We start from the raw sequence: 14154 nt of genomic DNA, 5'->3' as shown, positions 1-14154 counted from the left end.
GGGGAAAGCCTAAAACACAGGTAACCCCAAGTCTGTTTCGACACCTGAATTTGACACTTTCTCCAGACAAGCACAACATACAGATATGGGCATCGGGTGTCAAGCCACCAAGGAAAACAGGAAACCCCATGCATTTCCGAAAAGAGGACACCCGTGGGAATCCGCAGAGGTATGATTTGCACAAATCGGCCCAGAATTTATTACCCAGACACCCATGCAAAATTTGAAATGTGGAAAAAAACACATTTTCCGCACATTTCAGTCAGCGTACCAATCGAAACATGCAGCCAACAACACATGGCCTACCGTCCCGCGTTCCCACAGCTGTCCCAATGAAAACGGTACCTCACATGTGTGGGTGCACCTACCTGGGCGCCAAGGGGAAAGCCTAAAACACAGGTACCACCAAGTCTGTTTCGACACCTGAATTTGACACTTTCTCCAGACAAGCACAACATACAGATATGGGCCTCGGGTGTCAAGCCACAAAGGAAAACAGGGAACTCCATGCATTTCCGAAAAGAGGACACCTGTGGGAATCCGCAGAGGTATGATTTGCACAAATCGGCCCAGAATTTATTACCCAGACACCCCCGCAAATTCCAAAATGTGGGGAAAAAAATGCATTTTCCGCACATTTCACTGGGCACACCCATCAAAACACACGGTCAACAACAAATGGCCTACCGTCCCGCGTTTCCACTGGTATTCCGATGAAAACGGTACCTCACATGTGTGGTTGCACCTACCTGGGCGCCAAGGGGAAAGCCTAAAACACAGGTAACCCCAAGTCTGTTTCGACATCTGAATTTGACACTTTCTCCAGACAAGCACAACATACAGATATGGGCATCGGGTGTCCAAGCCACCAAGGAAAACAGGGAACCCCATGCATTTCCGAAAAGAGGACACCCGTGGGAATACGCAGAGGTATGATTTGTGCAAATCGGCCGAGAATTTATTACCCGGACACCCCGCAAATTCCGAAATGTGGAAAAAAAACGCATTTTCCACACATTTCACTCGGCGCACCCATCGAAACACGTGGCCAACAACACATGGGCTACCGTCCCGTATTCCCACAGGTGTCCTGATGAAAATGGTAGCTCACATGTTGGGTGCACCTACCTGGGCGCCAAGGGGAAAGCCTAAAACACAGGTAACCCCAAGTCTGTTTCGACACCTGAATTCGACACTTTCTCCAGACAAGCACAATATACAGATATGGGCCTCGGGTGTCTAAGCCACCAAGGAAAACATGGAACTCCATGCATTTCCAAAAAGAGGACACTCATGGCAATCCGCAGAGGTATGATTTGCGCAAATCGGCCCCCGAATTTATTACCCAGACACCCCCACAAGTCCCAAATGTGGGGAAATAAACACATTTTCCGCACATTTCACTCGGCGCACCCAACGAAACACGCCGCCAACAAAACATGGCCTACTCTCCCACGTTACCACAGGTGTCCCGATGAAGAGGGTACCTCACATGTGTGGGTGCACCTGCCTGGGCGCCAAGGGGAAAGCCTAAAACACAAGTAACCCCAAGTCTGTTTCGACACATGAATTTGACACTTTCTCCAGACAAGCACAACATACAGATATGGGCCTCGGATGTCCAAGCCACCAAGGAAAACAGGGAACCCAACGCATTTCTGAAAAGAGCAGACCCGTGGGAATCCGCAGAAGTATGATTTGCGCAAATCGGCCCAGAATTGATTACCCAGATACCCACGCAAAGTCTGAAATGTGGGGAAAAAATGCATTTTCTGCACCTTTCACTCGGCGCACCCAAAGAAACACGCTGCCAACAACACATGGCCTACCGTCCTGCGTTCCCACAAGTGTCCCGATGAAAACGGTACCTCACATGTGTGGGTGCACCTACCTGGGCACCAAGGGGAAAGCCTAAAACACAAGTAACCCCAAGTCTGTTTCGACACCTGAATTTGACACTTTCTCCAGACAAGCACAACATACAGATATGGGCCTTCGGGTGTCCAAGCCACCAAGGAAAACAGGGAACCCCATGCATTTCCGAAAAGAGGACACCGGTGGGAATCCACAGAAGTATGATTTGCACAAATCGGCACAGAATTTATTACCCAGATACCCCCGCAAAGTCCGAAATGAGGGAAAAAAATGCATTTTCCGCACATTTCACTCGGCGCACCCATCGAAACACGCTGCCAACAACACATGGCCTACTGTCCCGCATTCCCACAGGTGTCCTGATGAAAACGGTACCTCACATGTGTGGGTGCACCTACTTGGGCGCCAAGGGGAAAGCCTAAAACACAGGTGGCCCCAAGTCTGTTTCGACACATGAACTTGACACTTTCTCCAGACAAGCACAACATACAGATGTGGGCCTCGGGTGTCCAACCCACCAAGGAAAACAGGGAACCCCATGCATTTCCGAAAAGAGGACACCTGTGGGAATCCGCAGAGGTATGATTTGCGCAAATCGTCCCAGAATTTATTACCCAGACACCCCCGCAAATTCCAAAATGTGGGGAAATAAACACGTTTTCCGCACATTTCACTCGGCGCACCCAACGAAACACACCGCCAACAAAACGTGGCCTACTGTCCCACGTTACCACAGGTGTCCCGATGAAAATGGTACCTCACATGTGTGGGTGACCTGCCTGGGCGCCAAGGGGAAAGCCTAAAACACAAGTAACCCCAAGTCTGTTTCGACACATGAATTTGACACTTTCTCCAGACAAGCACAACATACAGATATGGGCCTCGGATGTCCAAGCCACCAAGGAAAACAGGGAACCCCATGCATTTCTGAAAAGAGCACACCCGTGGGAATCCGCAGAGGTATGATTTGCGCAAATCGTCCCAGAATTTATTACCCAGACACCCCCGCAAATTCCGAAATGTGTGGAAAAAAATCATTTTCCGCACATTTCACTCGGCGCACCCATCAAAACACGCTGTCAACAACAAATGGCCTACCGTCCCGCGTTCCCACAGGTGTTCCGATGAAAACGGTACCTCACATGTGTGGGTGCACCTACCTGGGCGCCAAGGGGAAAGCCTAAAACACAGCTGACCCCAAGTCTGTTTCGACACCTGAATTTGACACTTTCTCTAGACAAGCACAACATACAGATATGGGCCTTGGATGTCCAAGCCACCAAGGAAAACATGGAACCCCATGCATTTCAGAAAAGAGGACACCGGTGGGAATCCGCAGAGGTATGATTTGCGCAAATCGGCCCAGAATGTATTTCCCAGACACCCCGCAAAGTCCGAAATGTGGGGAAAAAATGCATTTACCGCACATTTCAATTCGTGCACACATCGAAACACGCCGCCAACAACACATAGCCTACCATCCCATGTTCCCGCCGGTTTCCCGATGAAAACGGTACCTCACATGTGTGGGTGCACCTACCTGGGCGCCAAGGGGAAAGCCTAAAACACAGCTAACCCCAAGTCTGTTACGACACCTGAATTTGAAACTTTCTCCAGACACATACTACATGCAGATATGGGCCTCGGGTGTCCAACCCACCAGGGAAAACATGGAACCCCATGCATTTCCGAAAAGAGGACACCCGTGGGAATCCGCAGAGGTATGATTTGCGCAAATCGGCCCAGAATTTATTACCCAGACACCCCCGCAAATTCCGAAATGTGGGAAAAAAACGCATTTTCCGCACATTTCACTCAGCGCAGCATCAAAACATGCTGCCAACAACATATGGCCTATCGTCCCGCGTTCCCACAGGTGTCCCGAGGAAAATGGTACCTAACATGTGTGGGTGCACCTACCTGGGTGCCAAGGGAAAAGCCTAAAACACAGGTAACCCCAAGTCTGTTTCGACACCTGAATTTGACACTTTCTCCAGACAAGCACAACATACAGATATGGGCCTCGGGTGTCCAAGCCACCAAGGAAAACAGTGAACCCAATGCATTTCCAAAAAGAGGACACCTGTGGGAATCCACAGAGGTATGATTTGCGCAAATCGGCCAAGAATTTATTACCCAGACACATCCGCACAGTCTGAAATATGGGGAAAAAATGCATTTTCTGCACATTTCACTTGGCGCACCCATCGAAACACGCCGCCAACAACACATGGCCTACCGTACCGCGTTTCCACAGGTGTCCCGATGAAAACGGTGCTCACATGTGTGGGTGCACCTACACAGGTAACCCCAAGTCTGTTTCGACACCTGAATTTGACACTTTCTCCAGACAAGCACAACATGGGCCTCGGGTGTCCAAGCCACCAAGGAAAACAGGGAACCCCATGCATTTCCGAAAAGAGGACACCTGTGGGAATCCGCAGAGGTGTGATTCGCACAGGTCTGCCCAGAATTTATTACTCAGACACCCCCGCAAATTCCGAAATGTGGGGAAAAAAATTCATTTTCCACACATTTCACTCGGCGCACCCACCTAAACACGCCGTTGATAAAAAAAATGGCCTACCGTCCCTCGTTCCCACAGGTGTTCCGATGAAAACGGTACCTCACATATGTGGGTGCACCTACCTGGGCGCCAAGGGGAAAACCTAAAACACAGGTAACCCCAAGTCTGTTGCGACACCTGAATTTGACACTTTCTCCAGACAAGCACAACATACAGATATGGGCCTCGGATGTCCAAGCCACCGAGGAAAACATGGAACCCCATGCATTTCTGAAAAGAGGACACCAGTGGAAATACGCAGAGGTATGATTTGCGCAAATCAGCCCCGAATGTATTACCTAGACACGTCGCAAAGTCCGAAATGTGCTGAAAAAAATGCATTTACCGCACATTTCAATTCCTGCACCCATCGAAACACGCCGCCAACAACACATAGCCTACCATCCCATGTTCCCGCCGGTTTCCCGATGAAAACGGTACCTCACATGTGTGGGTGCACCTACCTGGGCGCCAAGGGGAAAGCCTAAAACACAGCTAACCCCAAGTCTGTTACGACACCTGAATTTGAAACTTTCTCCAGACACATACTACATGCAGATATGGGCCTCGGGTGCCCAACCCACCAGGGAAAACATGGAACCCCATGCATTTCCGAAAAGAGGACACCCGTGGGAATCCGCAGAGGTATGATTTGCGCAAATCGGCCCAGAATTTATTACCCAGACACCCCCGCAAATTCCGAAATGTGGGAAAAAAACACATTTTCCGCACATTTCACTCAGCGCAGCATCAAAACATGCTGCCAACAACATATGGCCTATCGTCCCGCGTTCCCACAGGTGTCCCGAGGAAAATGGTACCTAACATGTGTGGGTGCACCTACCTGGGTGCCAAGGGAAATGCCTAAAACACAGGTAACCCCAAGTCTGTTTCGACACCTGAATTTGACACTTTCTCCAGACAAGCACAACATGGGCCTCGGGTGTCCAAGCCACCAAGGAAAACAGGGAACCCCATGCATTTCCGAAAAGAGGACACCTGTGGGAATCCGCAGAGGTATGATTCGCACAGGTCTGCCCAGAATTTATTACTCAGACACCCCCGCAAATTCCGAAATGTGGGGAAAAAATTCATTTTCCACACATTTCACTCGGCACACCCATCAAAACACGCCGTTGATAAAAAAAAATGGCCTACCGTCCCTCGTTCCCACAGGTGTTCCGATGAAAACGGTACCTCACATATGTGGGTGCACCTACCTGGGCGCCAAGGGGAAAACCTAAAACACAGGTAACCCCAAGTCTGTTTTGACACCTGAATTTGACACTTTCTCCAGACAAGCACAACATACAGATATGGGCCTCGGATGTCCAAGCCACCGAGGAAAACATGGAACCCCATGCATTTCTGAAAAGAGGACACCAGTGGGAATATGCAGAGGTATGATTTGCGCAAATCAGCCCCGAATGTATTACCTAGACACCTCGCAAAGTCCGAAATGTGCTGAAAAAAATGCATTTACCGCACATTTCAATTCCTGCACCCATCGAAACACGCCGCCAACAACACATAGCCTACCATCCCATGTTACCGCCAGTTTCCCAATGAAAACGGTACCTCACATGTGTGGGTGGACCTACCTGGGCGCCAACGGGAAAGCCTAAAACACAGGTAACCCCAAGTCTGTTTCGACACCTGAATTTGAAACTTTCTCCAGACACATACAACATACAGATATGGGCCTCGGGTGTCCAACCGACCGAGGAAAACATGGAACCCCATGCATTTCCGAAAAGAGGACACCCGTGGGAATCTGCAGAGGTATGATTTGCGCAAATCGGCCCAGAATTTATTACCCAGACACCCCCGCAAATTCCGAAATGTGGGAAAAAAACGCATTTTCCGCACATTTCACTCAGCGCAGCATCAAAACATGCTGCCAACAACATATGGCCTATTGTCCCGCGTTCCCACAGGTGTCCCGAGGAAAATGGTACCTAACATGTGTGGGTGCACCTACCTGGGTGCCAAGGGAAAAGCCTAAAACACAGGTAACCCCAAGTCTGTTTCGACACCTGAATTTGACACTTTCTCCAGACAAGCACAACATACAGATATGGGCCTCGGGTGTCCAAGCCACCAAGGAAAACAGTGAACCCAATGCATTTCCAAAAAGAGGACACCTGTGGGAATCCACAGAGGTATGATTTGCGCAAATCGGCCAAGAATTTATTACCCAGACACATCCGCACAGTCTGAAATATGGGGAAAAAAATGCATTTTCTGCATATTTCACTTGGCGCACCCATCGAAACACGCCGCCAACAACACATGGCCTACCGTACCGCGTTTCCACAGGTGTCCCGATGAAAACGGTGCCTCACATGTGTGGGTGCACCTACACAGGTAACCCCAAGTCTGTTTCGACACCTGAATTTGACACTTTCTCCAGACAAGCACAACATGGGCCTCGGGTGTCCAAGCCACCAAGGAAAACAGGGAACCCCATGCATTTCCGAAAAGAGGACACCTGTGGGAATCCGCAGAGGTATGATTCGCACAGGTCTGCCCAGAATTTATTACCCAGACACCCCCGCAAATTCCGAAATGTGGGGAAAAAAATTCATTTTCCACACATTTCACTCGGCGCACCCATCAAAACACGCCGTTGATAAAAAAAATGGCCTACCGTCCCTCGATCCCACAGGTGTTCCGATGAAAACGGTACCTCACATATGTGGGTGCACCTACCTGGGCGCCAAGGGGAAAACCTAAAACACAGGTAACCCCAAGTCTGTTTCGACACCTGAATTTGACACTTTCTCCAGACAAGCACAACATACAGATATGGGCCTCGGATGTCCAAGCCACCGAGGAAAACATGGAACCCCATGCATTTCTGAAAAGAGGGCACCAGTGGGAATACGCAGAGGTATGATTTGCGCAAATCAGCCCCGAATGTATTACCTAGACACCCTGCAAAGTCCGAAATGTGCGGAAAAAAATGCATTTACCGCACATTTCAATTCCTGCACCCATCGAAACACGCCGCCAACAACACATAGCCTACCATCCCATGTTACCGCCAGTTTCCCAATGAAAACGGTACCTCACATGTGTGGGTGCACCTACCTGGGCGCCAACGGGAAAGCCTAAAACACAGGTAACCCCAAGTCTGTTACGACACCTGAATTTGAAACTTTCTCCAGACACATACAACATACAGATATGGGCCTCGGGTGTCCAACCGACCGAGGAAAACATGGAACCCCATGCATTTCCGAAAAGAGGACACCCGTGGGAATCCGCAGAGGTATGATTTGCGCAAATCGGCCAAGAATTTATTACCCAGACACCCCCACAAATTCCGAAATGTGGGAAAAAAACACATTTTCCGCACATTTCACTCAGCGCAGCATCGAAACATGCTGCCAACAACATATGGCCTACCGTCCCGCGTTTCCACAGGTGTCCCAAGGAAAATGGTACCTCACATGTGTGGGTGCATCTACCTGGGTGCCAAGGGAAAAGCCTAAAACACAGGTAACCCCAAGTCTGTATCGACACCTGAATTTGACACTTTCTCCAGACAAGCACAACATACAAATATTGGCCTTGGGTGTCCAAGCACAAAGTAAAACAGAGAACCCCATGGATTTCCGAAAAGAGGACACCCGTGAGAATCCACAGAGGTATGATTTGCTCAAATCGGCCCAGAATTTATTACCCAGACACCCCTGCAAAGTCTGAAATGTGGGGGAAAAAACGCATTTTCTGCACATTTCACTCGGCACACCCATCGAAACACGTCGCCAACAACACATGGCCTACCGTCCCACGTTCCCACAGGTGTCCTGATGAAAACGGTACCTCACATATGTGGGTGCACCTACCTGGGCGCCAAGGGGAAAGCCTAAAATACAGGTAACCCCAAGTCTGTTTCGACACCTGAATTTGACACTTTCTCCAGACAAGCACTACAAACAGATATGGGCCTCGGGTGTCCAAGCCATCAAGGAAAACAGGGAACCCCATGCATTTCCAAAAAGAGGACACCCGTGGGAATCCGCAAAGATATGATTTGCACAAATCGGCCCAGAAATTATTACCCAGACACCCTGCAAAGTCCGAAATGTGGGGAAAAAAACGCATTTTCCGCACAATTCAATCGGCGCACCCATCGAAACACGCCGCCAACAACACATAGCCTACCGTCCCACGTTCCCACAGGTGTCCTGATGAAAATGGTACCTCACATGTGTGGGTGCACCTACCTGGGCGCCAAGGGGAAAGCCTATAACACAAGTAACCCCAAGTCTGTTTCGACACCTGAATTTGACACTTTCTTCAGACACATACAACATACAGATATGGGCCTCGGGTGTCCAAGCCATCAAGGAAAACAGGGAACCCCATGTATTTCTGAAAAGAGGACACCTGCGGGAATCCGCAGAGGTATGATTTGCACAAATCGGCCCAGAATGTATTACCCAGACACCCCTGCAAAGTCTGAAATGTGGGGAAAAAAACGCATTTTCCGCACATTTCACTCAGCGCACCAATCGAAACACGCCGCCAACAACACATGGCCTACCGTCCTGCATTCCCACAGGTGTCCCAATGAAAACAGTACCTCACATGTGTGGGTGCACCTACCTGGGCGCCAAGGGGAAACCCTAAAACACAGGTAACCCCAAGTCTGTTTCAACATCTGAATTTGACACTTTCACCAGACAAGCACAACATACAGATATGGGTCTCGGGTGTCCAAGCCACCAAGGAAAACAGGGAACCCCATGCATGTCCGAAAAGAGGACACCCGTGGGAATCCGCAGAGGTATGATTTGCGCAAATCGGCCCAGAATTTATTACCCACACACCCCTGCAAAGACTGAAATGTGGGAAAAAAAACGCATTTTCTGCACATTTCACTCGGCGCACCCATCGAAACACGCCGCCAACAACACATGGCCTACCGTCCCGCGTTCCCACAGGTGTCCCGATGAAAATGTTACCTCACATATGTGGGTGCACCTACCTGGGCACCAAGGGGAAAGCCTAAAACACAGGTAACCCCAAGTCTGTTTGACACCTGAATTTGACACTTTCTCAGGAACAAGCACAACATACAGATATGGGCCTCGGGTGTCCAAGCCACCAAGGAAAACAGGGAATCCCATGCATTTCCAAAAAGAGGACACCTGTGGGAATCCGCAGAGGTATGATTTGCGCAAATCGGCCCAGAATATATTACCCAGACACCCCCGCACAGTCCGAAATATGGGGAAAAAAACGCATTTTGCGCATATTTCACTCGGCACACCCATAGAAACACGCCGCCAACAAGACATGGCCTACTGTCCCACGTTCCTACAGGTGTCCCGATGAAAATGGTAACTCATGTGTGGGTGCACCTACCTGGGCACCAAGGGGAAAACCTAAAATACAGGTAACCCCTAATCTGTTTCGACACCTGAATTTGACACTTTCTCCAGACAAGCTCAACATACAGATATGGGCCTCGGGTGTCCAAGCCACCAAGGAAAACAGTGAACCCAATGCATTTCCAAAAAGAGGTGGGAATCCGCAGAGGTATGATTTGCGCAAATCGGCCCAGAATGTATTACCCAGACACTACCGCACGGTCCGAAATGTCGGAAAAAAAACTCATTTTCCACACATTTCACTCGACGCAACCATCGAAACACGCCGACAACAACACATGGCCTACCGTCCCGCGTTCCCACAGGTGTCCCGATGAAAACGGTACCTCACATGTGTGGGTGCACCTACCTGGGCACCAAGGGGAAAGCCTAAAACACAGGTAACCCTAAGTCTGTTTCGACACCTGAACTTGACACTTTCTCCAGACAAGCACAACATACAGATATGGGCCTCGGGTGTCCAAGCCACCAAGAAAAACAAGGAACCACATGCATTTACGAAAAGAGGACACCTGTGGGAATCCGCAGAGGTATGATTTGCGCAAGTCGGGCCAGAATTTATTACCCAGACACCCCAGCAAATTCGGAAATGTGGGGAAAAAAATTAATTTCCCGCACATTTCACTCGGCGCACCCATCAAAACACGCAGTCAACAACAAATTGCCTACCGTCCCGTGTTCCAACAGGTGTTCCGATGAAAACGGTACCTCACATGTGTGGGTGCACCTACCTGGGCGCCAAGGGGAAAGCCTAAAACATAGGTAACCCCAAGTCTGTTTCGACACTTGAATTTGACATTTTCTCAAGACAAGCACAATACACAGATATGGGCCTCGGGTGTCCAAGCCACCAAGGAATACATGGAAACCCATGCATTTCCGAAAAGAGGACACCTGTGGGAATACGCAGAGGTATGATTTGCACAAATCGGCTCAGAATGTATTACCCAGACACCCCGCAAATTCCGAAATGTGGGGAAAAAATGCATTTACCGCACATTTCAATTGGTGCACCCATCGAAACATGCCCCAACAACAACTGGCCTACCATCCCATGTTCCCACCAGTTTCCCAATGAAAACTGTACCTCACATGTGTGGGTGCACCTACCTGGGCGCCAAGGGGAAAGCCTAAAACACAGCTAACCCCAAGTCTGTTTCGACACCTGAATTTGACACTTTCTCCAGACAAGCACAACATAGAGATATGGGCCTCGGGTGTGCAAGCCACCAAGGAAAACAGGGGAACCCATGCATTTCCAAAAAGAGGACACCCGTGAGAATCCACAGAGGTATGATTTGCGCAAATCGGCCCAGAATGTATTACCCAGACACCCCCTCACAGTCCGAAATATGGGGAAAAAAACGCATTTTCCGCACATTTCACTCGGCGCACCCTTCGGAACACGCCGCCAACAGCACATGGCCTACCGTCCCGCGTTCCCACAGGTGTCCCGATGAAAACGGTACCTCATGTGTGGGTGCACCTACCTGGGCACCAAGGGGAAAACCTAAAACAAAGGTACCCCAAGTCTGTTTCGACACCTGAATTTGACACTTTCTCCAGACAAGCACAACATACAGATATGGGCCTCGAGTGTCCAAGCCACCAAGGAAAACAGGGGACCCCATGCTTTTCCAAAAAGAGGACACCCGTGGGAATCCGCAGAGGTATGATTTGCGCAAATCGGCCCAGAATTTATTACCCAGACACCCCCGCAAAGTCTGAAATGTCGGGGAAAAAAGCATTTTCCGCACATTTCACTCGGCGCACCCTTTCGAATCACGCCGCCAACAACACATGGCCTACCGTATTGCATTCCCACAGGTGTCCTGATGAAAACGGTACTTCACATGTGTGGGTGCACCTACCGAAGGGTGCAAAAGGAAACGGGTAACCCATTGGTAATGCCAAGCCTTTAGCCACTGCCCATTTTGTTCATGTGGGCAACCTACAGATTTGGGCCTAGGGTGTCGAAGCCAGCAAGGAAAACAAGGAACGCCATGCTTTTCCCAAAAGAGGACACCCGTGGGAATCCACAGAGGTATGCCTTGCGCAAATTGCCCCAGTTTTTATTAGCCACAATCCACGACAAAGTGTGATATTTGGTGGGGAAAAAACACAATGTTCACTTTGTCTGGGGTTTTGGGTAATAAATTCTGGGCCGCTTCGCGCAAGTCAGACCTCTGTGCATTCCCACGGGTGTCCTCTGAAATTGTCTGAAAATGAAGACAATTCTGAAACATTTCGCTCTGGCCCTCTCCCCCGTCACCCCAAATGGGTGGCAGGGGCATCTCATGCAGGCCTCCCTGGGCTTCCTACAAACGGCTACGTGAGGTACACTCCCCCTTCATTTGGGGTGGGGGGGAGAGGGCCCCCAGAAATGGTGGTACAGACCCCAAGTGGGTGGGGCAGTAAGGTTTGGGCACCCCAGCGCCAGATTGGCACACCAATGTGCCCCTCTGCGCCCAGGCAAGTTTTGTAAACAAAGAAAAAAATGAAAAAGGTACACTACACTTTAGGGCCGGCTGAGGGGCATCCTAAACCGCCAGGTAATTTTTTAATGTAATGGGGGGTGACCCTCTACCCCCACACCAAATGCAGAGGGGCATCTCATTCAGCCCTCCCTGGGGGCAGATAAGAGGGGGGCATCTCATGCAGCCCTCCCTGGGGTCAGATGCCCCTTCCTAGGAGCAGATATCTGCCCCCAGGGAGGGCTACAAGGGGTGCCCCCATTTTCCCTTTGGGTGAGGGGGAGAGGGCCACCCCCCTTTTTTGTAAAATATATCCCTGGCGGCTAGTGCCCCCCCAATCCCACCCAACATTCCCTTTCGTTATTTTCATTTTTTGTTTTTATTGTTTTGCCCCCTTCCCTGGGGGCAGATGATCTGCCTTCTGCCCCCAGGGGGGGCTAACCTTCAGGCCCCATTCTTTGGGGGGCCTGCACACTAATTCCTGGCAGGACTGGACTGGGAACTAAAAGAGGCCCTGGAAATAATTACTGGGGACCAAAAGAGGCCCTGAAAATAATGTTCAAAGTGGCCCCATATGGCACCTTTTCAGCAAGCCCAATGCTTGTCCTATGAGAAAATTTGGAAATACCACTCAAAAGAGGCCCAGTGTGCAGAGGCCCACCGGGAAATCTCCAGAGTTCCCTATAGGCCAGTCCACCCCTGATTCCTGGTGGCCCTCCCCCCACACCCCCATTTTGGATGGGGGCCACCTCATGTACTCCTGCCTGGGGGCATAAATCTGCCCCCAGGGAGCGCTACAAGGGGTGGCCCCACCTTTCCACTTGGTGTGGGAGGGGGAGGGCCACCACCATTTCATGGGGGCAAAAAAAATCCCAGGCCCCCCACCCCTGTTCTATTTATTTATTTTTTATTTTTTTTATTTTTGCCCCCTTCCCTGGGGGAAGAGGATCAGCCATCTGCCCCCAGGGTTGTCCACATATGTGCCCCCATGCTTTGGAGGCCAGGGGGGGAGAGGGCTGCTTACTTGAAGCAGCCCCCATCCCCCCCGACGTCACAAACAAATCCATGGTGGTCCAGTGGGTTGCTGGTCACGGATCCAGCGCTCTGTGCTGATCCGTGACCAGCAATACGTCATATGCGCAGTGTCCTTGGAAAGGGGAGAACCTCCCCTTTCCAAGGACACCACTTTTTCCTAAATCCCTGGTGGCCTAGTGGGCCCCAGGGCCCCAAACTCCCTCCCACCTCCCCATCCCTCGATTTTTTTATTGTTTATTTTTATTTTCACCCCTGGGGCAGTGATCATCTGCCCTCAGGGGTCTCTAGCGCTGTGGCCCCATGCTTTGGGGCCACGGGGGAAGGGGGCCGCTTACCTAGTAGGCTTTACGCACACCAACGTGAAACTGAAGGTAAACCAGCCCCCTGGCGGTGAGGGGGGACCTTCCCCTCACATAGCCCGGGGGTTGGATTACAGTTTTGTGTGATCCCTGCTGATCACACAAAACAAAGTGCCGAAAAGGATGAACTATCCCGTCCTTGGCAACAGTGAGGGAATCCCAAGGACAAGATAGCTCGTCCTTGGCACTAATGAGGTTAAATTGGATTGAAGGTATTCAGGCAATTCTTTAGACAAAGAACAGGAGGTTACAAGGGAAGAGAGGAAGCAGAGGAATGACAGAAGACGCAGAGAGAGAATTGGAGACAATAATGCAGGAGAATAATAGAGTAAGTTGCAGACAGGGAGAGAAAATATAGAATGAATAAGGAAAAGAAGAAGAAACGACAGGAGGAAAGGAAAGGGAACTACAGGAAAGAGAGAAGGAGAAAGAGAGAGAAG

The sequence above is a fragment of the Ambystoma mexicanum genome, chromosome 5q (genome assembly GCF_040938575.1).
Source record: "Ambystoma mexicanum isolate Mex_15411 chromosome 5q, UKY_AmexF1_1, whole genome shotgun sequence".
Taxonomy (NCBI): domain Eukaryota; kingdom Metazoa; phylum Chordata; class Amphibia; order Caudata; family Ambystomatidae; genus Ambystoma; species Ambystoma mexicanum.
The sequence above is the reverse complement of the archived record's forward strand: the minus strand, read 5'-3'. Positions refer to the sequence as shown.